Raw genomic sequence first — 23059 nt, 5'->3', positions numbered from 1 at the left:
AGTCTCAATGCTTTCATGTGCCCTTATGTCTTCTAGAGCGTTTGCTGTGCACTAAGTTAATACATAAACAATTTGTGTGTCAAAAGCACAGATGAAAGAGTTCAGCAGGGTGCTGGTTAATAGCTTTGAAGCATGCGCATTGGGATGGCGTGGATAAGTCAATGAATGATGGGTCCTGGGAACTAGTTCTCTTCCTGTCAAAGAGGGGCAGATATGGGAAGGGAACGGCTGCTGGACTTGGGTCAGAGATGTCAGCATGAATTCATGTTTGTGTTTGAGAGACAGATACAAGCATAATCATGCCAGTGGTGCGGCTCAGAAGGTAAAGCTGCTGCCTGAGGTGCTGACATCCCAGAGGGGCACCAGTGTCTATGCTGATTGCTCCACTTCCAGTCCAGCTCCCTGCTAATGGCCTGGAAGAGCATGGAAGATGGCCCAAGTGTTTGGGCCTCTGCCAGCCACCTGGGAGACCCAGGTGAGGCTCCTGGATTCAGCCTGGCCCAGCCTTGTTCATTGCAGCCATCTGGGGAGTGAACCAGCAGATGAAAGATCTCTCTCTCTCTCTCTCTCTCTCTCTGTAACTCTGACTTTCAAATAAAAAAATCTTTTTTTTTTTTTAAAAAAAGAACAGCCATGTATTTGTGTTTGTACACTAATTGGCACCGGTGTGTGTATTTCCTTGATTTGTCTGCTGAGAGGGCCTGAAGTGTGACATCCCAGCAGCATCACGCTTGTCCTGGGTCCACATCTGGGTCTCTAAATCCAATCCTCCATTTGGAGAAACGACTTCTTCTAGGGTTGGGTCAGGGAAAGCAGGAGATGGGCCTGTAGTAGCAAAAATGGAGGAAATGCTCACATAGCGAAGGGATGGGACACATCAAAGGAACACGAGAATCAAACCTAAATAGCTCCCAGTGGCCAAAGCCATAAAGATTTGAGCAAAAAAGTAAATAATGTAGTACTGCATTGTAACTCATGATATAAAATAAATACACATGAGTTCATGTTGACACCAATAAATGATCAAATAAACGGGAGAGAAGGGACCCATATTTCTCACAGAAGAATTCCAAAGACGTATCTTCCAACCACAACAACACATCCTGAACACTGCGTCGTCACGCCATCTCACCGCTGTGGGGACATCGGAGTGTGCCTGCCCTGACTCCGATGGCTATGACATGACAAGGCAGTGGAATCTTATGACACTGCCATCCAGCACACGGTCCACTGTTGACCGAAAGGTCATTCCGTGTTGCATGACTGTAATCTGCATTGACAATTCCCCATCCAAGACCCGGAGTGTAATTTCACCCCCAACCCTGAGAGCTGCTGGGCTGACTGACATGCTTCCAGAATAGAGTGTTGGGGAGGGAACCAAGGGATTTTGCAATGGACAGACCTGGCAAACACCACCTAGGCCAGGTGAGCAGGGTTCGTGCCACCGGTGATAAATCACACAGACTGCATGGGTCTGACAAGAGGCATGGCATTTTTCCTTTGCGATCTTCCCCAAACTGGCCAAGTGCAGTCTATTCATGAAAAAGTAAAATAAAAATGGCCGGTGCCGTGGCTTAACAGGCTAATCCTCCGCCTTGCGGCGCCGACACACCAGGTTCTAGTCCTGGCTGGGGCGCCGGATTCTATCCCGGTTGCCCCTCTTCCAGGCCAGCTCTCTGCTGTGGCCTGGGAGTGCAGTGGAGGATGGCCCAAGTGCTTGGGCCCTGCACCCACATGGGAGACCAGGAGAAGCACCTGGCTCCTGGCTTTGGATTAGCACGATGCGCTGGCTGCAGCGGCCATTGGAGGGTGAACCAGCGGCAAAGAGGAAGACCTTTCTCTCTGTCTCTCTCTCTCACTGTCCACTCTGTCTGTCAAAAAAATAAAAATTAAAAAATAAAATAAAATAAACACAACAAAACAAACAAACAAAGTGAGGGACATTCTACAAAAGAACTGACCTACATTGTCTTAAAAATTATCAAGTTCATAAAAAACAAAGGCAGATTGAAAAACTGTCACAGAGCAGACAAGAAATGCGGTGTCACTGCAACTATTCTCCTTGTCTAAGATTATTCCTCCCCAGTTATTGATGAATAAAAAGAACAGACAGCAAAATAAGTGACCTTTTTTTTTTTTAAGTGCCCAATAGGACAAGAACAAGGATGCTACAATGCCCACCGTGACCTCTTGTCAGCTGGGTTCACGCCAAGACCCAGCGTGTCTTGACAGAATCAGGCTGACCACCGATCTTCCCACGTGTGGGCAGGTGGCACCCAGCCCGGGCTTTGAATCCTAGAAGCTGAAGCGCCAATGTCCTTCTAGCCATGGTAGGAGGGTGTGTCTACTTCCAGGACACAGCGCATTGAATTCCACCACACTCAACCCCACCAAGCCCAGCCATTCTTTCTTTTATTTTGGTGGGCAGTTCCTGCTTAGAAACCCACCGATATTCCAGGCTAACCCTGCCAACATCCAGGGTCCACACTGTGTTTCCCCCTGCTGTAATCTTTCCTTGTTTATCCGTGGTCAGACTCCCCTCTCCCTGGCAGCTAGATGAAGAGTGTGCGGGTTACCTGGGAGTTCCCTTGCCTCTATGGAAGACTCAGCCCATCTCTGACCTGCCAGGGGGCTTGCTTCCCTTAGCTCTTCCCCATTTTCCACCCACACAGCAGGTGATCTCAAGCCCCAGGATCCTGTGAGCAAGCCCTCTGCCCACTCCCTCGACCTGTGGCCCCACAAGGCCTCCCCCTGGCCACTGGACCACCTGCCTCCAATTTCCCTTCAAATAAAACCTACAGTTCTCAGTCTTGACTTTGCCAGTCCCACCCATCTGCCTTCCAGTCCAGCGCAGAGAGGAATCCCAGCCTCTCTCTTCCTCCTGACTTCCCCGGCTACCTGGTCCCTGGGTCTGGGCACTCACATTTCCCTTGGGCCTCTCCGCCTCCCTTCCTTCCTCTCCCCTGTCATCCACCCCTTTAGGAAGCTTCCGAATCCGCTCCTCTGTGTGACTCCGTGCCCCTCCAGCTGTTTCAGCAGCTCCTTGACATTTATGAGCAGTTATAAAGAACGTTATTTCTTCTGTTTCTGGCATTTCTGTTTTCCGTACTTTATACGAGTGTAAGTTGTTTTGGATTCAGGCTCTGTGTTTTTTAACAACTTGTTCATTTACATGGGGTTTGCTAAAGTGCTATTTGAACAACTTTTTCCCTATGTAGCTTGACAAAATGTTTGTGAACACAATACTGTCCAGGTGAAAACAATATTTTTGGGCACTGGTTCGAGTCCCGCTGCTCCACTTCTGATCCAGCTCCCTGCTAAGGTGCCTGGGAAAGCAGTGCAGTTCCTGTGCCAAGTTCCTGGGCCCCTGTATTCATGTGGGAGACCCTGAAGCAACTCCTGGCTCTTGGCTTTGTATGGGCCCAGCTCTAGCCATTGCAGCCATTTGGGGAGGGAACCAGCGGATGGAAAACCTTTCTGTCTCTCTGTGTCTGTCTCTGTTTGTCTGTCTCTCTCTATATATAACTCTGCCTTTCAAATAAATAAATAAATCTTTATAAAACACTTATGCTTCAGTTTGCTAAATGTGTCCCCTTCATACTGGACTGTCTCCAATGGGTTGCTGCCTGAAGAGGCTTTGGTGCTACTCTGCAGAGTTGGTGGTTTCATACACCGACCCCGCGGTGTCCCTGGGCCCACCTCTGGTAGGACATCTTCCTTCGTGTCGTTCCCCAGGTGGCTGGGCCTGCATCCGCTCCTTTGCCCCTGTGCCCCAGCTGAGGCTGCGGGTGGCGTGCCCCAGCCTGATGCTGACCCGAGTCACGGTGAGGCACCTGTGCACAGAGACACCACGCAGCTCTCTGCACAGTTCCCTCATCTGGGCGTCATCACAAAGCGCTTCCCTTCTCAGAGCGCGGTTTGTACCTGGTAAACCACACTTCACAGACCTATTCGTCTGCAGACAGAGGCTCTAGAAAAGGTCCTGGATGTTCCTTCTCTTCCTGGACGACAGGACAGTTGCCACTCTCACCAAGCTGCTCGAAGCTTCTGGAAGTGTCGGCGTCTCCTAAGCAAAGGCCGTTGTCAGAGCACAGGGCTTGCTCCTACTCCAGTGCTGTCGTGGCTTGGCGCCGGCCTGCAGTCTCTCCCGCTGAGTTCATGTGAAAAGCACGTGGGGTTTGTGGATCCCTGCCTTGTGATGCGAGCCTGCGACAGGGCGGGGCAGGCCCGAGTTAGAGCCAGCAAAGGAAGAAGGCCACCTGCCAGGCTGGGGCCTGGTGCCTTCTGTGGGAGTGTCTGGGTGATTGTGGGGTTCTGTATGTCTGTGTGCATGTTTGTGTATACGAGTGTGTATGTGTGCTTTGTGCGTGTGCTGTGTGTAACCATGTGTGTGCACATGTGTGTGTGTGTCCACTCGGGTGCTGTGTGTGTGCACCAGCCAGCAGCGGTGGGGAGGCCCCTTCCCAGGAAGCAGCAGATGTGGGGCTGAGAGCAGGGTGGGGTGCAGGGAGGTGATTCCCAGGCTGCAGGCCTCCCAGCCCCTGGGCAGCTGGGTACCTTGGCTGTGGGACACCAGGCCCTCAGTGGATAGGAGCGCAGCCACACGTACCACCCCACCTGCTGCCTCCCAGAGCCAGCTCCCGGGCTGCCCCCAGGCACCTGAAGCTTCTAATCTGCCAGGCGGTGTCTACACCGACATGGAAGCATGGGCTGGGCAGGGGAGGCGGTGCCGGAAGGGCTTTATCCGTGATGCCTGCCCTTCGACACTGCCCAGGGCTCCTCCTGACCTGACGCCTGCACCATGGAGGGAACTGTGCAGTGCAGCCTGCTTCTGTCTCCTCTGGGACCAAAGGACAGAAGGCAGAGGGGAGGGATCAGGGGCTGTCTCGTGGGGAGCTGACCTCGGCCCGCCGTGGCAGGGTGTGGCTGTGATCGGCCTCTGTGGGTCCTGAATTATTGGCTCTCAATTGATCTACTGATTTATTGATTTAATAAAAGTCATTTGTCATCATCACTGGTTCCAGACAAAGAACCCGAATTATCTTCAGTTTGGCCAACGTCATCAATAGTAGATGTTTTGCTGATTCTGCTGGGTGACTGAGTCCCACGGCCGGATCACAGGAAGCCTCTGTCACCGTCTCTGTCCTGGTCCCAGGGCCGTGCCCATCAGCTGGGCTCAGCTGCAACCCCAGCCCCTGACAGTGAGGTGTGTAGGGCCGGCCTGGTCCGCCTGCTGTGGCCGGACCTCCCTCTGAGCCTGTCCCTTTGCTGGGGGATGTTGAGGAGCGGTGGGAATGAGGTCATCAGCAGCGCGGGCTCACTTCCTCCAGATGTTAGTGGCCAACTGGGCAAGGAAAACCAAAGGCTGCCTGCCCAGCAGAAGAGCACACAAATGCTCCCAGGATCTTCATTTCGGCCACAGCAAAGCCACAAAGCTGGAGTGCACAGGCCAGCTCACATGCACACATACATGCACACACACTTCCCCAGCTCTGGCCGTGGCCCGGCGCCGACCCCAGGGTCCACTCCCCACCGTCCATCCCCCATCGTTGGAGGGGGTGGCCCCCAGACCGGTTGCGGCCAGGTCCCTGGGAGCTTTCAGCTTTCCGGGTTTCTGCCCACGGCGCCCCAAACCTCAGGGCTTGTCGGCCGCTTCTGGCCAAGCTGGGAGCGCCCATGCCAAGTCCGCGTGCACTTTGGGGAAATGAAAAAAGGAAATGAATCTAGCTAGCTGATTCCTCTCTTCACCCCTCCATGCTGTGGAGTGCTGCCTCCTGGGGGCGCCGACCTGGTGTCAGGTGTGTGTTCCCCGCAAGGCAGATCACGGGGAGGGAATGCAGGGCCAGGGCGAGCCTTCCTGGCCGTCCTGGGGCTGGACCAGCCGCTGAGGGCAAACACTGCAGGTCTTCACGAGGGCTCCTTAAGGACCAGGGCATCTCCTGGACACACGTCCTCTACGTGCGGCGTCCGTGCCACACTCGCCGGCTGCATGGATCCCGATGAGAACTCGGGTGGCTTTGGAAGGCATCGTGTCCCAACACCTGGTATTTTCTTCCCACGGTTTCAGTCCTCGACGCCTAAAGGAAGACTGCTGCTCTGAATAATTAATCAGGGGGCTATTTAAAGCCTTTGTAGCTACAACCAGAAACCCCAGGCTGCTCGAGCTTTTCCAAAGAGCCTCCCGTTTAGGAAGCCTTTGAATGCCCTTTGGTCTGCAAGAAACGTCAAAGTCAATGAAATATCTTTCTTAGTCTTGCAGCTCCCTAACTTAGTGTTTGTTGTTGTTCTGAAAATTTTTCCCTTTGTTGTTATACGGAGCAGCTAATGGTTCACACCCTCGCATTCCTCGGATTCCCATGCAAAGTGCACTGGAGGGCTGTGCCCATCCTCACAGCTCAGCAGACACCTGCGGCTTGGGACCTAAAAGCTCAGGCTGTCCTCTGCCCTCTGCGAGGACCTGGTGCCTTTCTTGCCTCGGACGCCATGACGATGGCCGCAGCGGAGATCCTGCCGCCGGCTTTCTCTGAGCCTTCCTCCTCCCACCCCACCCCTGCGGAGCCCTGAGCGCTTCAGGGAAGAATGGCACAGGCTGCAGCTTGCTCTGGATGGTGCTAGGAGCTCCAGGAATTCTGGAGGATCGTGTTTGCTTTAGGTGTTTTTTACTCGGGTTTTGGCCAAATCTTTTGGCAAGTGAACATGCCGCACTTCCGAACACTCCAAGAATGGTATGGAAAGGTAGAAGGACAGAGGCGAACTGCAATTTGTCTATTTTTAAAATTTTTATTTATTTGAAAGGCAGAGTGACAAAGAGAGAGGGAGAGGCAGAGAGCAAGAGCGAGAGCGAGAGCGAGAGAGAGAGAGAGAGGGAGAGAGAGCTTCCATCTGCTGGTTCACACCACAACAATCATGGCTGAACCAGGATGAGTTTGGGAGCCTGGAGCTCCATCCAGGTCTCCCACGTGGGTGCAGGGGCCCAAACACATGGGCCATCTTCTGCTGCTTTCCAAGGCACATTAGCAGGGAGCTGGATCAGAAGTGGAGCAGCCAGACTCCAACCAGCACTCATATTGGGATGCCAGTGTCCTGGGCCCTGAAATTCATTTATTTGAATTATCAAAAAGATTCTACATTTTCTAAAGTTTAACCACAGCAGTGAATGTAACAGCATAGAGTCAATTCTAATGAGCTTAGGATTTGATTTGCAGAATTTCTTTCAACATAGATATTTCTTACTTATTCATTTATTTGAAAGTCAGAGTTACAGAGAGAGAGGGGGGGGGAGATCTTCCATCCGCTGGTTCACCCCCTAGACTGTGCAATGGTCAGGGCTGATCCAAACCAGAGCAGGAACTAGGAGCTTTTCCCAGGTCAGGCGCCCGAGCACTCGGGCCACCCTTCCCTGCTGCTTTCCCAGGCCATCAGCAGGCAGCTGGATTTGCAGTGAAGCAGCTGGGACAGGAACCTGCATCCACATGGGATGCTGGTGTTGTCACAGGTGACTCCAAACGTTAATATTTCTAAAGAAAGCAGAGCTTGCGGCCACAGCCTGCCCAGGACCCTGTTCTCATCCCCTCAGGGGCCAGGCTCTGCTGACCAATGCTGGAGGAATGCCCAGAGGCGTGAATTTCCTTGTGAGAGCCTCGGGGTGGGACCCAGGAGGAGCACACTGGCACAGATGCGGAGTTGGCGAACCTGTCTGAGCGCTCCTGAGTGGTGCTGTCTCTTCCCAGGGATCTCATCAAGTGTCCCCTGGTCCATGCAGAGTCAGCTCCTCCAGGGACCATCAACAAGACTGTGGGAAGTGGGCCCATACTCTGTAACCCAGAAACTGATGCTGTGGTCTCCTCTGGGCTGTCGCCACCTATAACTCACTGAGAAGCCAGCTGGGCACAGGTGTAGGGCCAAAGGGTAGTGGAAAAATCTGAGCAGGAAGGTGTCGAGGAAAAATTCAAGCAGCCCCAGGAGAGGGACCCATCCTGGAGAGTGGCAGGTCCTCTGAGGAGCAGGGAGTGGCCTGTCTGGGCCAGAGATCGCATCCTAGTCTCTCCCTGCCCTGGCGGACGTGGGTTCTAGGGAGGGGGCTGTAGCCGGAGGACCCACTGTTAATCAGAAAGAGGAAACTTGGGAGAACCCTCCCACGCATTGCTGTTCCCTTCGGCCAGGAGGAAGGAAGCAGTGCACTGCGTGGCCTATTTTTGGCCGGCACTTCCTGGAGTCCCTGGCAAGGAAGGGTGGGGTGGTTGTGGGGGGCACAGGTCCCTGGTTCAGACACTGGCCCCGTCTTGACTTGTTGTGTGGCCTTGGGAGAGAAAACTGATGAACCCCATGACAGCCAGCTCTGATTTGCAAAATGCACATCCTAGTCGCCACCTTTCAGGGTCTTTGTGACATGGTGAGGTGCATGCCACAGCACTGGGCTCCACACGGTGAGGTTTTTTTCTTAAAGTTCCGTGGTTCCTGGCAAGGACCCTCCGTCTAAATTCTCTCGTTCCATGACCCACGTCAGGAATGAACTCCAGCCACTGGTTGTCGTGGGATCTGGAAGGCTCCTGTTCAAGCTCAGACGTACCCCAGGGTGGGGCAGGAAGCCTCTGCCCAGGGGGGAACCCCCCGGGCTGGACTGTTGCACACAGTGAACCCATCAGTCAAGTAGCCGGGCCCTGACCACCAGACTGCCCGGCACACCCTCTGAAGGGTGGCGTGAGCAGGGCCTTAGGGAATACGGAGGAAGCACCCTGGCCCCACGTGGGCGCCTAACCAAGGGTCACGATGTCTCCCAAGGGCCCCAAAGCTGGGAAGCACAGGACAGAGTTCTCTTTAAACAATAAGGTAGTTGTTTGCAGATAATCTGCGCTCAACACAGATGCCTTTCTAGGTGGAGAGCTTCAATGGGAAGCCGTGGGTCCAAACATTCATCTGAAAAGCAAAATACACTAAATATAAACTGGCGTGCAGCAGTGTCAAAGAATTCCGGACACCCAGACAAACACGGCGAAGGAAGTAGACCTGCGGTTGGTGTGGCTGGAGGGTGTCTCCCGCCTGCTGCCTGCTTGGAGAAATCGTCTTCCCTAACCCTGGGACCCCCTAAACAAATCACACTAGGACGTAGCCCTGGGTTGTAGAGCATCTCGCTACTTCCTCGTCCTCCTAACCGCCCCTCACTTGTTTACTGATTACTTTCTGCTTATAAGCACTGAGCGAGGGGCCGGGAAGGAGCCAACACAGAGGAAGATCCCCCCTTTGGAGGATCCCTGCTCTGGGCCATCTTCCTGGCCAGTGACCCCATTTTGGGGAAAATTGCTTTTGCTGGCCTCTCCCACCACCCCCTAGGCAGAGACCCAGCAGCCACAGCAGGGCAGCCGTGTTGGCCCCGGGCAGCTGATTCGGAACCCAACTCCAGATGAGCCAGTCCAGTCGGTTTTCCCAGAAATGAGGAGTTCGGAATGAGAGCTACAAATTAGTCTCTACAGGTGGCCTGGGCTTAGGACAGATAAAGTCAAGAGATGAAGGAATGTTGTGTTTGGCAGAGAGAAAAGAATGGAACAGGCCTGCAGAGAGAAAGCGAAGGGAGAGGCGGTGTCCGGGAGACCTGGCGGAAGCACAGTTGGATTCCTGCTCGCAGCCTCCCTTCCGGTGCTGCCGGCTCGATCGGTTTGGGTTGCAAGTATCAAAATGTGTCACTGGTGACCGGGACCAAGGTCTTCCAGCAGCCCTACTACACTCTGGGCTGCGTGCTTCTCTGCTGAGGGGACGTCCTGTTCCCCACAAGATGCTCATTAGCGCCCCTGCCTCTCCCCACCACCAGATGCCCCTGGGACCTTCCCTCCTGACAGCCAGAAAATGTCTCCATTCATTGCCAAATGTCTAGTGGGGGTGGGAAATTGTTCCTGGCTGAGCACCACTGACTTCAATAGAGAAGCTTATCTTTTTCTTTCTTTCTTTTCTTTTAGGTGAAAAGGATTCAGTCCAGACTGTGTAATGGCCCCAGAAAGTCTGCTTCTGACTTCTTCCTCCTCCGGTTTTAGCAGGAGGCTTTTGTCCTCATTGTGACAAAATGGCTGCTCTACCTCCTGCATCACATCCAGGAGAAGGGGAGAGAGTGAAGAACTACACTGGTTTTTCCAGGTGCTCCACCCAGTAGCATTTCAACCCCATGGTTTGTGGGTTGCATTGGATTCCCCCATCCCAAGTTAATGTTTAAGATGCTAAGCTTGAGTCCTCTGATGGTGACCTTATTCGGGTTGTTGTAGAAACATTTTGCAAAGTGTGGGTGAGTGGAGTGGGCCCCTAATCCGATACGATTGGTGTCCTTATTAAAGGGAAAAATGGAGGCAGAGAGGCACACAAGGAGGCAATGCGTGAAGGGGAAGCAGAGATGGGGGTGGCGCAAGCACAGAACCAAGTTATTCTGGAGATCGCCAGCCATCACGAGGAGCTGGGCGGCCTGGGACCGAGCCCCCCAGCGCTGATCCCCGCAGCGCACACTCCCAGCCTCGGAAAGGGGTGCTTTGTTCTGGGAGCCCGAGGAAACTCTCCCATGCACGCACACAGGAGACGAGGCTGGGGCTCTTGGGCAAGCTGCCAGCAAACTCAGCTCCAGGCTCCGCGAGCGCAGCCAGGACTCCTATAATAAGCGCCCTTTGGAAGCTAAGCTGCGTCTGCAAGGCAAAGAACGCTGACAAAGACAAACTCCGCGAACCTGCGGCCCCAGGAAGGAGACGAGATGTGCTGTGATGCTGATGCGAGGTGGAGCAAGGACCACCAGGGAGGGTGGATCCGCGGGCCAGGGACGGGCTGTGCCAGCGAGCGAAACACTGTTTCCATCCGGTGAGCCAGGAGGGTCAGAGGAGGAGCTGGCTGGCCTCCAAGGCCAAGGGCCCCAGATGCGCCTTTCAAATGGATACAGAACCTGGGAGGCAGGTGCACCTGGGCCTGTGTGGAAAGCTGCCGTGGGCTCGCATGGAACCTTAGGTTGTAACTGTTCCCAGAGCAAGTGGACTGTGGCTCTCACCTCCAGGGCAGGAACCAATTCTTGTATTAAAGACGTAGGATGGGGCCTGCGCTGTGGTGTAGCGGGTTGAAGCCCTGGCCTGAGGTGCTGGCATCCCATATGGGTGGCTGATCTGTTTCCAATCCAGCTCTCTGCTATGGTCTGGGAAAGCAGTAGAAGATGGCCCAAGTCCTTGGGCTCCTGCACCCATGTGGGAGACCCAGAAGAAACTCCTGGCTCCTGGCTTCGGATCGGCGCAGCTCTGCCCATTGCGGCCATCTGGGGAGTGAACCAGTGGATGGAAGACCTCTCTCTCTCTCTCCCTCTGTAATTCTGTCTTTCAAATAAATAAAATAAATCTTTAAAAAAATAGACGCAGGATGTAACTCGTTAATTGAAATGCGACTCTGAAACTTCTTTCCCTGTTTACTTAGGCTTCCAAATTTGCTTTTTCTAAAATAGTGAGGTACTGGTAATCAATCTTATGAAAACACTCTTACACACACACACACACACACCCTGTGGCGTGTAGAAAATAAAGAACTGGAGGCCCCTTCCAGCCCCTCATTTCCGCGGTGATGGTATTCCTTTGCAGAACCTTTGGCTCCTGCCTTCAGGCCTCCAGCCTTTCTTCACATCTGACCTCCATCAGGGCCTTGTTATTTCGCACTCTGGTGGCGTCACTTCTGGGCCCCAAACACCGGGTGAGAACCTGCAAGGCGTGGCCAAGCCCTTTCCCGGAACGGCACGCCGAGGAGCCGGGCGAGTTTCACAGGGCTCTGTAATTAGATTTGCCCAGCCAGGGGACACTGACTGCCCTGGGCTGGTCCCGGCCGGGCCTCTCCAGCAGACGGGTATCTCCCAGCCTCTCTGTCCCGCCCGGAGCACAGTGGATAACAGCACATGCTGACTTACCGGAGGGTGCAACCCTTCCACAGCGTTTACCACATGCGCGACAGCCAGTCTCCGGGCAGACCTGAGGCCGGGCATCTGGGAGCGAATTCTGAGCGTGTTCCCGTAGCCTGAGGAGGCACATTTTGGGAAATACTGGACTAAGTAGGTCACATAGGTTTGCTTGCTGCAGAACTTTATTTAGAGTTTTAAAAATTCCGCATGCAGTGTGTCCCAAGTTTGTTTGACCAAGGCGCTCTCCCGGCCACCTGCCGGTTTTTCCAGGTTAAAGCATTCAGGATAGAGGTAGAGACACAGCCAGGTGGCCCAGCTGTGGGGGCTGGAACAGACCGAGGGGAGCACCATGGCTCTGGTGTCTAGCACATTCTCTGCCACACACTGGGGCAGGCGTAATTTCATCTCTAGAAGCTGGTTGACCTCCAAGGCGGATGGGGCATTCGCTCCTTCCTTTTCCACTCACTCAGGGTTTCCATAGCAATGTCAGAGCAGGCATCCCACAGCCTCAGTCCCCGCCTCTAGCCTCCAGTCCAGCCCCCCCCCTTGGCCACAGCCTCCATAACTCAGGAGGAGAACCACAAGCAGTTGTCTCTCCAAAATACACCCAGAATTTATATCTATATTCTCATGAGGGCAGGCTCACGGACGGGCACACCCGGGATGTTCCAGGCCAGTCTCTGGCAAGCACTGCCTGTGTCTTTCAGGCCTTAGGGTTGGGTGGCGGGGTGGGGCGGGCAGCGCTCATATTCATGGTTGGGTTAATTTATGGGATTTATCCAAGCTAGCGCTACTGCTGGGAGGCAACCCCACGGAGCCCGGCAGTTGGAATGTGCCCGTCGTCACTCCATTAAGCTCCTCTGTGCTCACGGGGCCATTGCCACCTGCCTGCGCGTGCGGTTTTAGTGCCAAGACACACTCTTCCCCACGCTGGCCCACTGCCGCGACAGTCCCAGCAAACAGAACCTGGCTGAGGAGGGTCCCTGGGCTCCAAGAGATCCTGGACACTGTCAGGCGCCCGTCAGCACCCCTCGGAGCCCCAGTGAAGGCCTCAGACCCTGGGGTCTTTCACAAGTCGAGCGCGTCCCTGCCGGGGTCTGCACCCACTGGCAGCCTCTCTGTGGCTGCTGACACCTGCACCTGGGTCCAATGCAGGGACAGGGGCCCCCCGCTCTGTCCCTCTCCTCTGGATGGCTCTTTGTGCTCTTGGGCGGCTTCTGTGAGAATGTTTTGGAGAGTGGGATGAGAGACACTCTGATTGCGGCCACCCGCGGAGGCTCCCGACAGCTGGGCGCCACCGCAGGGGAGGGTGGCTGTGGGGCTGGAGGAGGGACTGCTTGCCCGGGGTGCCGATCGGAAGAAGCACCTTTTTAGGACTTCCCCTTGTGTCAGCTTAGCTGGGCAGTGAGCATCTCTCATTTGCTTGCTCTTTGGCGTCCCTGGGATAAGGATAACTGCTCCACAGGGGGTCCCTCGGCTTTCTGCTCTCCCATGTCCAGCAGTGAGTCGGTGGCTTCCTTAGTTTCAGAGATATTTGGAGGAGATGTGGCTAACACAAGACCCAGACCCTGCAGTTCAGGAGCCCTGGGGCTTGTTCACCTGCCTGGGGCAACGGGAGCTGGGGCTTGGGTCTCTTGAAGACCAGGGAGGAAATGGGGTGGATGCACCTGACCTTCTGCTCCGCTGCCTACCCAGGCCAGGCCCCTGGCCCTTCCAGGTGGCCAAGGCTCTGTGGGCCTATGGCCCCGGTCTGTGCACCTGCAGTACCTGGAGGGGCCACAGGGTGCGTGACGTTCAGTTCCTTAAGCCCAGCTGTCTCCTCTCCTTTCCAACCTCTGGACCGATGTGGGGGTTTCCTCCCTGAGGAGCAGGCCCCGCCCCTCCTGTGTCTGACACTGGAGCAGGGGCGGTCTTCTGGGGTGAGATGGGAGCCTGTTAGGCTGGGATCAGAGACTCACTGGGTGTGCAGTCAGGTGTCACACTTCTTTTCTGTTTTTTTTTAAGATTTACTTTATTTATTTGAAAGACAGAGTTACAGAGAGAGGTAGAGGCAGAGAGAGTGAAGTCTTTATCTGCTGGTTCACTTCCCAAATGACTGCAAGGGCCAGAGCTGAGCTGGTCTGAAGTCAGGAGCCAGGAGTTTCCTCCGGGTCTCCCACGTGGGTGCAGGGGCCCAAGCACTTGGGCCATCTTATACTGCTTTCCCAGGCCACAGCAGAGAGCTGGATCAGAAGTGGAGCAGCTGGGACTAGAACTGGTGCCCATATGGGATGCCGGCACTGCAGGCCGGGACTTTAACCTGCTGCACCACAGTGCCGGCCCCCGTCATGCTTCATTTCTAAAACCTCCTTGTGCTCTGGAGGCAGACGTGGTGCTGGTGAGATATTTGCCACAGTAACACCAAAGACAGACATCTGGGGTTTATGTGGCTCCCATTCATTTTCTGAGGCAAGGGAAGGAAAGATTGTTCCTTTTTAGAAAGAACTTCAGGGGCCTGCACTGTGGCGTAGTGGGTAAAGCTGCCGCCTACAGTGCCGGCATCCCATATGGGCTCTGGTTCGAGTCCCTGCTGCTCCACTTCTGATCCAGATCTCTGCTATGGCCTGAGAAAGCAGTGGAAGATAGCCCAAGTCCATGGGCCCCTGCATTCATGTACGAGACCTGGAAGAAGCTCCTGGCTTCAGATTGGTGCAGCTCTGGCTGTTGTAGCCATCTGGGGAGTGAACCAGCGATGGAAGACCTCTGTCTCTCTCTCTCTCTCTCTCTCTCTCTCTCTCTCTCTCTCTGCCTCTCTGTAACTCTGCCTTTCAAATAAATAAATAAAATCTTTAAAAAAAAACAGAAATAACTTCAACAAATCAGCAAAACAGCACACACACACACACACACACACTCCCCCTTCCCCCCTAGCACCCTCCTGGGCTGTGGCTGCCATGGTGACATCCCACCAGGTCACGCCATCTCCCTCCCAGAAGTGGGTGTTAGCCACTTTCCAACCTCACCATCAGGACCACACCCCTTCTACACGCCATCAGTGTCTGAACTGCATGGGGGATGGGGCACGAGGGTCTGGGGACGCCTACCTGCCTCTGGACCCCTCTTACGATCTGCGATAGTCCTTGCCAGTCCTCCTCCCTTCCCTGTTATCTTTCATGGTGAATCTCGTGCCCTAGCACACGGCAAGGGAGGCTCCTCCCAGGGGCCCAACGGCGTCAGCAGAACTATTGGGAAATAGTTATGGACTGAAACCTGCAGCCTAGCCCCAGGGTGCTGCAAGTTGGTAAAAGATTGGATGCTTTATAGACTCTGGGGCCGCAGGATGGACTGCAGAGGCCACGAGGATGGCCCAGGTGGAGGGGCCACTGTGTCGCAGAGAGGGGGAGGGGTGAATGAGCTCCACGCTGCAGAACGTGAGCTGAAAAATCAACTCCTTTCCACACACTGTGTTGAAGCAGTTGCTGAGTTTCTTTGGGATCAGCGCTGGAGGAGAGCAGGTGCCTGTGAGGGGAGGTCACCCAGAGGGGCTGGGGTTGGTGGAGGCGGCACGGATGCATGATGTGTGTGTGCCTGAGAGCCCCGTGGACGGGTGCCACTCTGTGTGGCGTGGGTAGTGACAGGTGTGCTAGAAGAATTGGGATTTACAGGTTTTGGGATAAATCTTTTTAGAAAGCAAACTGTTAGATGGATGACGGCTTGATCTGTCTAAACTTGAAATTTCATTCAGCCATTTAAAAACATGAGGAGGACACGCAACTTTAGGAGATGGCTGGTTCCACCATCTCCCAGGTATGATGTCCTCCAACTGTAAACACTCTCCAAAAGGCATGTTGCGACCTCTCCCAAACTTCTCGACTCAGAACTGGAACTCACAGGGCTTTATTTTGACCCTGGGCGGGGCCCAAGGCCAGGGCGCAGTGTGGCTCCAGCTGCCCTGCCCTGGCCTCGCTGCTGTCCCTGCTGGGGCTCAGGTGCTCTGGACAGAGTGCCCTCGAGGCTCTTTCTTCCTCTCAGCTCAGGCCACCTGTAGCAGCCGGCAAGCAGAGCACCTGCGGTCAGGTGGCGATGGTGGCCAGAAGCAGCTCCCTCCAGAGGGAGGGAAGGTTGTCCTCTGGGTCTGGACAAGAGGTGGCAGGTGCATTTCATTTTTTTTTTGTAAGATTTATGTATTTATTTTGAAAGCCAGAATTACAGAAAAAGAGGGAAAGACAGAGAGGATCTTCTATCTTCTGTTCATTCCCCAGGTGGCCACATCACCTGGGGCTCCGGCAGGCCAAAGCCAGAGCCAGGAGCTTCTTCTGGGTCTCCCATGCTCTGCTATTTTCCCCAGGCCATTAGCAGGTCGTTGGGTTGGAAGTGGAACAGCCAGGACATGAACAGACGCCCATATGGGATTCCAACATCACAGAGAGCGGCTTTGCTCATTATAATACAACGCCAGCCACTTCATTTTTTTTGAAAAAATTTATTTATTTGAAAGGTAGAGTTATAGAGAAAGAGGGAGAGGGACATAGAGAGAGTGGAGAGAGAGAGAGAGAGAGAGAGAGAGAGAGAGAGAGATTCCATGCACTAATTCACTGATTCACTCCTCAAAAGGCCACAACAGCCAGGGCTGAGCCAGGCCAAAGCCAAGAATCTGGAACTCCATCTGAGTCTCCGACATGGGTGGCAGGGGCCCAAGTACTTGGAGCATCTTCTGTCTCCCAGGCGCATTAACAGGGAGATGATCAGAAGTAGAGCAGCTGGGGCACAGACTGGCACTCATGTGGGATTCACTGTAGCAGGTGCACCACAATGCCAGCCCCTGGAGTTCTTGTCTGATCAGCTCTGGTGGCAGGTGCTGCCCTGACCACTGTCTGGGGTGGGTTCCAAGGACATCTCAGTCAGGGGAGGTGCCAAGGAGCCAGAAAATACAAGCATCCTCTGTTTGTCACCCTGGCCCCCACTGTGGTTCCCCTGTGAAAACTGGGCACTGTGTGGCCCTATCCGCACCCACGGCTCCTTCCACCATGAACCTCTGGCCTTCCCCCTAGCCTATGCCGCACAGGCCTCAGAAACACGCCTGGGGTCACGTGTGTGCTCATGCCTCTGCTCCCCGGCGATCTTGTTGACTGCCCTGCAGGTGTGCACAGCTGTCAGGAGACCCTGCTGCCCTGGGAACTTGATGAGCCGGGAGAGGAAGCCTGGCTCACTTCCTTCTCCCGGGACAGGTGTCAGTCTTTGTCTCAGTGAAGCGAGCAAGTGCCCCCCTGGAATGATCTCCAGGGCCCCCAGACATCTGCCTCCCCCTCGAGCCTCCTCCAGTGGTGTGTGAAGCTCCATGCTTGCTTCTGTTTGCGGACTGTAGGCTTTTCACCAGCCCAGGGTGAGCTGCTGCAGGGCTTCCCTCAGCCCTCGCCCGCTGCAGATCTGGACCGGGGCCACGGAAGAGGGGATGGACTTGGGGACAGGAAAGGGCTCCCATAGAGTTGGGGAGGGGGCTGCAGAATGTGGTGGTGGGGAAGGAAGGAGCCCGATGACAAACTTTGCCTGGGTTAATTGTGGCCCTCAAAACATACACTGCCATAGTCAGGCCTGGTTCCTGCAAATGTGACCTTGCTGGAGAGTAGGGCTCTTGCAGAAGTCACCAACTTAAGTTGAGGTCATTGGAGTGACCCCTAATCCAGCAAGACTGGTGTCCCTATAAGAAGAGGAGAAGATGGGGACAGGCGGTGATGGGGTCAGAGACTGGGGTGACATTGCCAGAAGCCAAGGAACATTTGAGGCCCCCAGGAGCTGGGAGGGGCAGGCAGTGCCCACCACCTCCCTGATTTCCATCTGTGGCCTTCAGAACTGTGGGGGGACAGATTTCTGCATTTGGAGTCCCCTGGCGTGGGGCCCCGTGTTACTGCGGTCTCGGGAAGCAGCTCCAGCTCCTTCAGGTTATGACCATTCACTACCGAACACGCTTGGAATCTCAACAGAACAAATAGGCCAAAAAGGAGCTCTTGTATGAGGTCCCCTGCAGGGGCTGCCTGTGCAAGTCAGAGACGGCAAAGACAGGTGGGCAGGGGACACAGGCGTGCCCCACTGAGACAGAAATGGCTAACGAGGACAGCCAGGGAGATGCAACCAGCTAAGACAGAAGAGTGTACGAGGCTGGGAATCAACAGGTGCAAGAGCTTTGGAAAGGGAGGGAGGTCTGGAATGAAGGGCAGGCCATGCTTGTGGTCCAACTAGTTAAAACAGGAGGCAGAAGTTTGACCCCTATGTGTGGGATCCCACTGACACAGAGAGGGGTCAGACATCCCCAGAGGCTGCACCATGTGGACGGAGGACACAGGATACATTGTCAGTGCCCTTTCTACTCCCTCCATGGCAGGGGGAGATGCATCTGCCGTAAGGGATCTGCTGTCTAGACCAGGATGATTGCGGAAACCGATTCCTTGATTGAGCACCTCTGTTGCTAGAATCGCTCAGCTGACTGTGGCAGCAGCAGGTTTGAGATCCACAGCCTGTATCCCCGAGTGACAGTGTGTTCCATCACCCCAGAAACATGGCAGCGGGAGCCTGGGCTCTCACATCTCGGGGTTGGTTGGGCTGCCAGTGCTGGGACTAACAGACAGCTTGGCTGGCGACCAGCGTGTGGGCAGCACACCAGGAGCCGGTTCATGCAGCAAGAGTGGCGCCATTGGCCCCACTGAGATTGCATGGGCCATTTCCAACGGAAAGGACAAAGCTAAGCAAAGACTGAGGGTTAGCGTCTGAACTTGTCAGGATGTAGGGCACCTGAGTGGGTTCCCATGCAGATTGGCGACTGGGGAGTCTACCCCTGACCCAGTACGGTTTCGTCGTCAGTTCACAGATGGAGATTTTTAAGTCTGGCATTTGCTGGCGCTCGCTTGGCATGACCTCAAGGGAGAATCAGCTCTGTGTCTTCAAATCTGTCTCACTTCTGTTCTTTTGATCACAGTATATTTAAGGCCTCATTTTTCTTCTCCCAACTAGAAAGCCACTTTACTCAGGTAATTTTTTAAAACTTATACACTTTTTAAATTCATTTTTACTTGAAAGGCAGACACACAGAGACACAGAAAGATATCTTCCACCTGCTGGTTCATTCCCCAGATGCCACAACAGCTGGGGATGGACCACGCCAAAGACAGGAGCCAGGATTCCATCTGGGTCTCCTCCAGGGTGACAGGGACCCAAGCAGTGGAGCCACCATTTGCTGCCTTTGAGGGTGTGCATGAGCAGGAAGCTGGGTTGGAAGCAGAGCTGGGCTGAAGCAGCCACTCCAGTATGGCACGCAGCTGTCCCACGTGGCATCCTGACCACTGCACCGAACTCCCTCGCCTCCCCAGGCTCATCTTAACATGAAATGGACAGACTGAGCTACACACGCAAAATGCCTCTGAAGCAAAAGTCTTCATATGACACAAGGTCTCCACATCCCAGGTTAATGTCTACTTCGAACCATCTGGGAAGACGGGATCTCTCTTAAAAAAACAATACTGTGGGATCTGGCGTTGTGGCATAGTTGGTTGGGCCACCGTCTGCAGTGCCAGCATCTCACATGTGCCCCAGTTCAAGTCCTGGCTGCTCCACTTCCAATTCAGCTCCCTGCTGGTGTGCCTGGGAATGTGGTGGAGGGTGGTTCAAGTCCTTGGGCCCCTGTACCCACATGGGGGTCCCCATGGAGGCTTCAGGCTCCTGGCTTTGGACTGGCCTACCTCTGGCTGTTGTGGCTGTTTGGAGAGTGAACCAGCAGACAGAGGACTTCTCTCTCTCTGCCTCTGCCTCTCCCTCTCTGTGGCTCCACCTTTCAAATAAACAAACAAACAAACAATACTGGGAACTGATCGATGGGCTTAGTACAACATCACGTCAAGTAACAATGTGTCCATGGTGGTCATTGTGATTGCAGAGAAACTCAATTTAAAACAGCGTACACACATGTGGTTATATGAATTAAAAGCCACCATGTCACAAAAGCCCAGGACACAGAAGAGACCTAAATAGAAAGAAGCCGAACAAACATGCCTGGAGCATGCGTGCGGCAAGACTGCGGGGCAAGAAGAACCCACAGGTCAGGTCCTCGCCTTGGGAGGCTGGCCCAAAGCTGTAAGAGCTGGAGCCTCCACTTTCCCAGCTGTGAAATGGGGAGAACAAGGCTCCCCTGCAGGTTGTTGGGACACAGTTATTCTGCACGGGGTGTGGCACAGCAAGGAGGGCAGGTGTGGGAGGAGAACAGCCCGGCCACAGCAGGCATGACTGTGACAAGTGACAGAAGCTCAAATTGAGGTGTACACCAAGGGCCTTCACAGCCACCCTGAAAGACGAGAAGCGACAATGAGAGCGAGGAGTGAGTTCAACAGATCTGTGGGAGGAAAACCGTTACCTACTGGGAGTCAGACATAAAGTAACACAAATACTGAATGCTATGATAACCCCTTTAAATGACCAATAATGGGAGAAAGATGATCAAAACAAGAAGTTAATTCTCTCAGTTGACTAGGAATATCGACGGATTCCTGATGGAAATGCAAATTTGTTTGTTTATTTTGGCAGGTAATTTGGTAATTGTTTTCAAGAGCCATAATATACTACACTGTGACCTCACAATTCTGGTCTCCAGAATAAAATAATTCCAATTAAGAAAAAGCTATTCTTTTTTTTTTTTTTTCGTTTAAAGTTTGTGAGGTGTACTTGACAGTAGGCTGGCACCTTCATTTTTTTTAAAAAAGAGTTACTCGTTTATTTGAAAGTCAGAGGAGAGAGAGAGAGAGAGAGAGACGAATGGACAGAGAGAGATCTTCCATCTGCTGGTTTACTCTCCTAATGATCGTAAAGTCAGGGTTGCACTAGGCTGAAACCCTGAGCCTGGAATTCCATTCAGTCTCCCATGTGGGAGGCAGGGGCCCAAGCACTAGGGTCATCTTAGCAGGGAGCTGGATCAGAAATGGAGCAGCTAGAACTCGAAATGGAACTCTAATATGGGATGCCAGTGTTGCAAGCTGCAGCTCAACACACTATATCACAATGCCAGAAAACTATTCTTATAAGGCATGTGGGTAGAGTTATGAAAATAAAGACTTAGTATGCATAATACAGGAGTGGTTACTTTGTCATAGAATACTAATTCTATAGCATATTATGTGGTAATTACAATGCACACAAAATGTTCAGCAGAGTACATATATGAAAATAATTAATTAGGAATCCTGTAAAATAGCATATATATGTGGATAAGAATGAGATACAGCTAGATATGAATGTAATTTGTTTTATAGAGATAAGGGATTTTGTATATGACTCTGTATTACTTCATAAATAGATTAAACACAAGTGTACTTCAGACATTTGTAAAAAATAGAATTAGGGGCCAGCGCTGTGGCGTAGCGGGTGAAGCTGCCTCCTGCAGTGCTGGCTTCCCATATGGGTGCCATTTCATGTCCTGGCTGCTCCACTTCTGATCCAGTTCTCTGCTATGGCCTGGAAAAGCAGTGGAAGATGGCCCGAGTCCTTGGGACCCTGCACCCCACGTGGGAGACCTGGAGGAAGCTCCTGGCTCCTGACTTTGGATTGGCATAGCTCTGGCCATTGCAGTCAGTTGGGGAGTGAACCAGCAGCAAGACCTCTCTCTCTCTGCCTTTCCTTGTCTCTCTGTGAAATTATGACTTTAAAATAAATAAATAAATCTTTAAAAAAAACAGAATTGAAAGAGTAGTTATTTTGGTGCAAAAGATTTTTGAAATCCGAGAATAGTCTTTGCATAATACATACCTTCCGTGAAAATTTTGGAGACCACCTGCACGTAAAATGAATGATTATGATTTCTCCATGCCCCACATGTACATCTACAAGTGTCTCAGGCTTCATTTGGTGCCGACTTCCTCTCCCATGAGGGCACAGGAGTCCATTTCGGGGACTGAATCAAGACACAAACTGGCCATGTTCTCTTTGGGACATTTTCTGACTCAATTCAGAAACACCAGCTAAGCCTGTGTGTTCTCTTTAAGGAAAACTTTATTCCTCAAGTTTTTTTTTTTTTTAAGGTTTTTATTTATTTATTTGACAGGTAGAGTTACAGAGAGAGAGAGAGAGAGAGAGAGAGAGAGAGAGAGAGAAAGGTCTTCCTTATGTTAGTTCACCCCCAAAATGGCCGCAGTGGCCGGAGCTGTGCCGATCCAAAGCCAGGAGCCAGCAGTTTCCTCCTGGTCTCCCATGCAGGTGCAGGGCCCAAGCACTTGGGCCATCCTGCACTGCCTTCCTGGGCCACAGCAGAGAGCTGGCCTGGAAGAGGAGCAGTCGGGACTAGAACCTGGCGCCCATATGGGATGCTGGTGCTGCAGGCAGAGGATTAACCTAGTGTGCACGGCGCCGGCCCTATTCCTCAAGTTTTGTCCTTGGTTCCCTAACGCCCTTGTTACCGTTACTGTAGGAACTTGAATCCTTCCACTGCTAAATCTCTTCCTGTCACTCTGAAGATCTCACCGAGCTGCAAGAGCAATGAGAGTTTTCACTGAGAACCAAAAGATCATCAGAACAGCACCAAATATCCAAAAACAGGATTGTGCAAGATGGATCAAGCCAAATGGGCATGTTCAGTTATGTGCCTGCTGGGTGGCTTCTGAGGATCAGTCCCTCCCTGTGCATGGGAGGAGGAGCTCGTTCTGCCCCTGGGGTCTGGTGACACAGGGGCGGCCTGGGAGCTTTGTTCTCACAATTCACTGTCATCAAAAGGCCTGCACACAAATGCAGCAGGGGGGACGGCCCCTGGCTTAGCTGTGACCCAGCTGTGAGCTCTTTGGTCACGGGAAAAACTCCGGGCAGGCAGTTGCTTTCTGGGTGTGGAATGTCAGCTGGCCCTGCCTTGGCCTGCCTTTCCTGGAATCTTGTCCATCTTTCCCATCAACTCTGTTTCCCATTTCTTTCCAGACCACCTCCCTCCAACTGCTCTCGACAGCGTGCACCTGCACGATTCGCTTTCATACCTACTACGGTAATCTTCACCCGACGAATAGCCATGCCCCGGCACGGGGTACCTGTATAAGTCGCCTCTGAACAGGATGCGTGCATGTGCTTGGCTCCTGGGCCCTCAGGGGGTCTTGTGGGGCGGCCTTTTGGAGAGACTTCAGGGGTCTACAGATCCCCTAGTCTGAGCGGGCTGCCGCCTCTCTGCAG

Source organism: Lepus europaeus, chromosome 3 (genome assembly GCF_033115175.1).
Source record: "Lepus europaeus isolate LE1 chromosome 3, mLepTim1.pri, whole genome shotgun sequence".
NCBI classification, from domain to species: domain Eukaryota; kingdom Metazoa; phylum Chordata; class Mammalia; order Lagomorpha; family Leporidae; genus Lepus; species Lepus europaeus.
Note: the sequence above shows the minus strand (reverse complement) of the source record.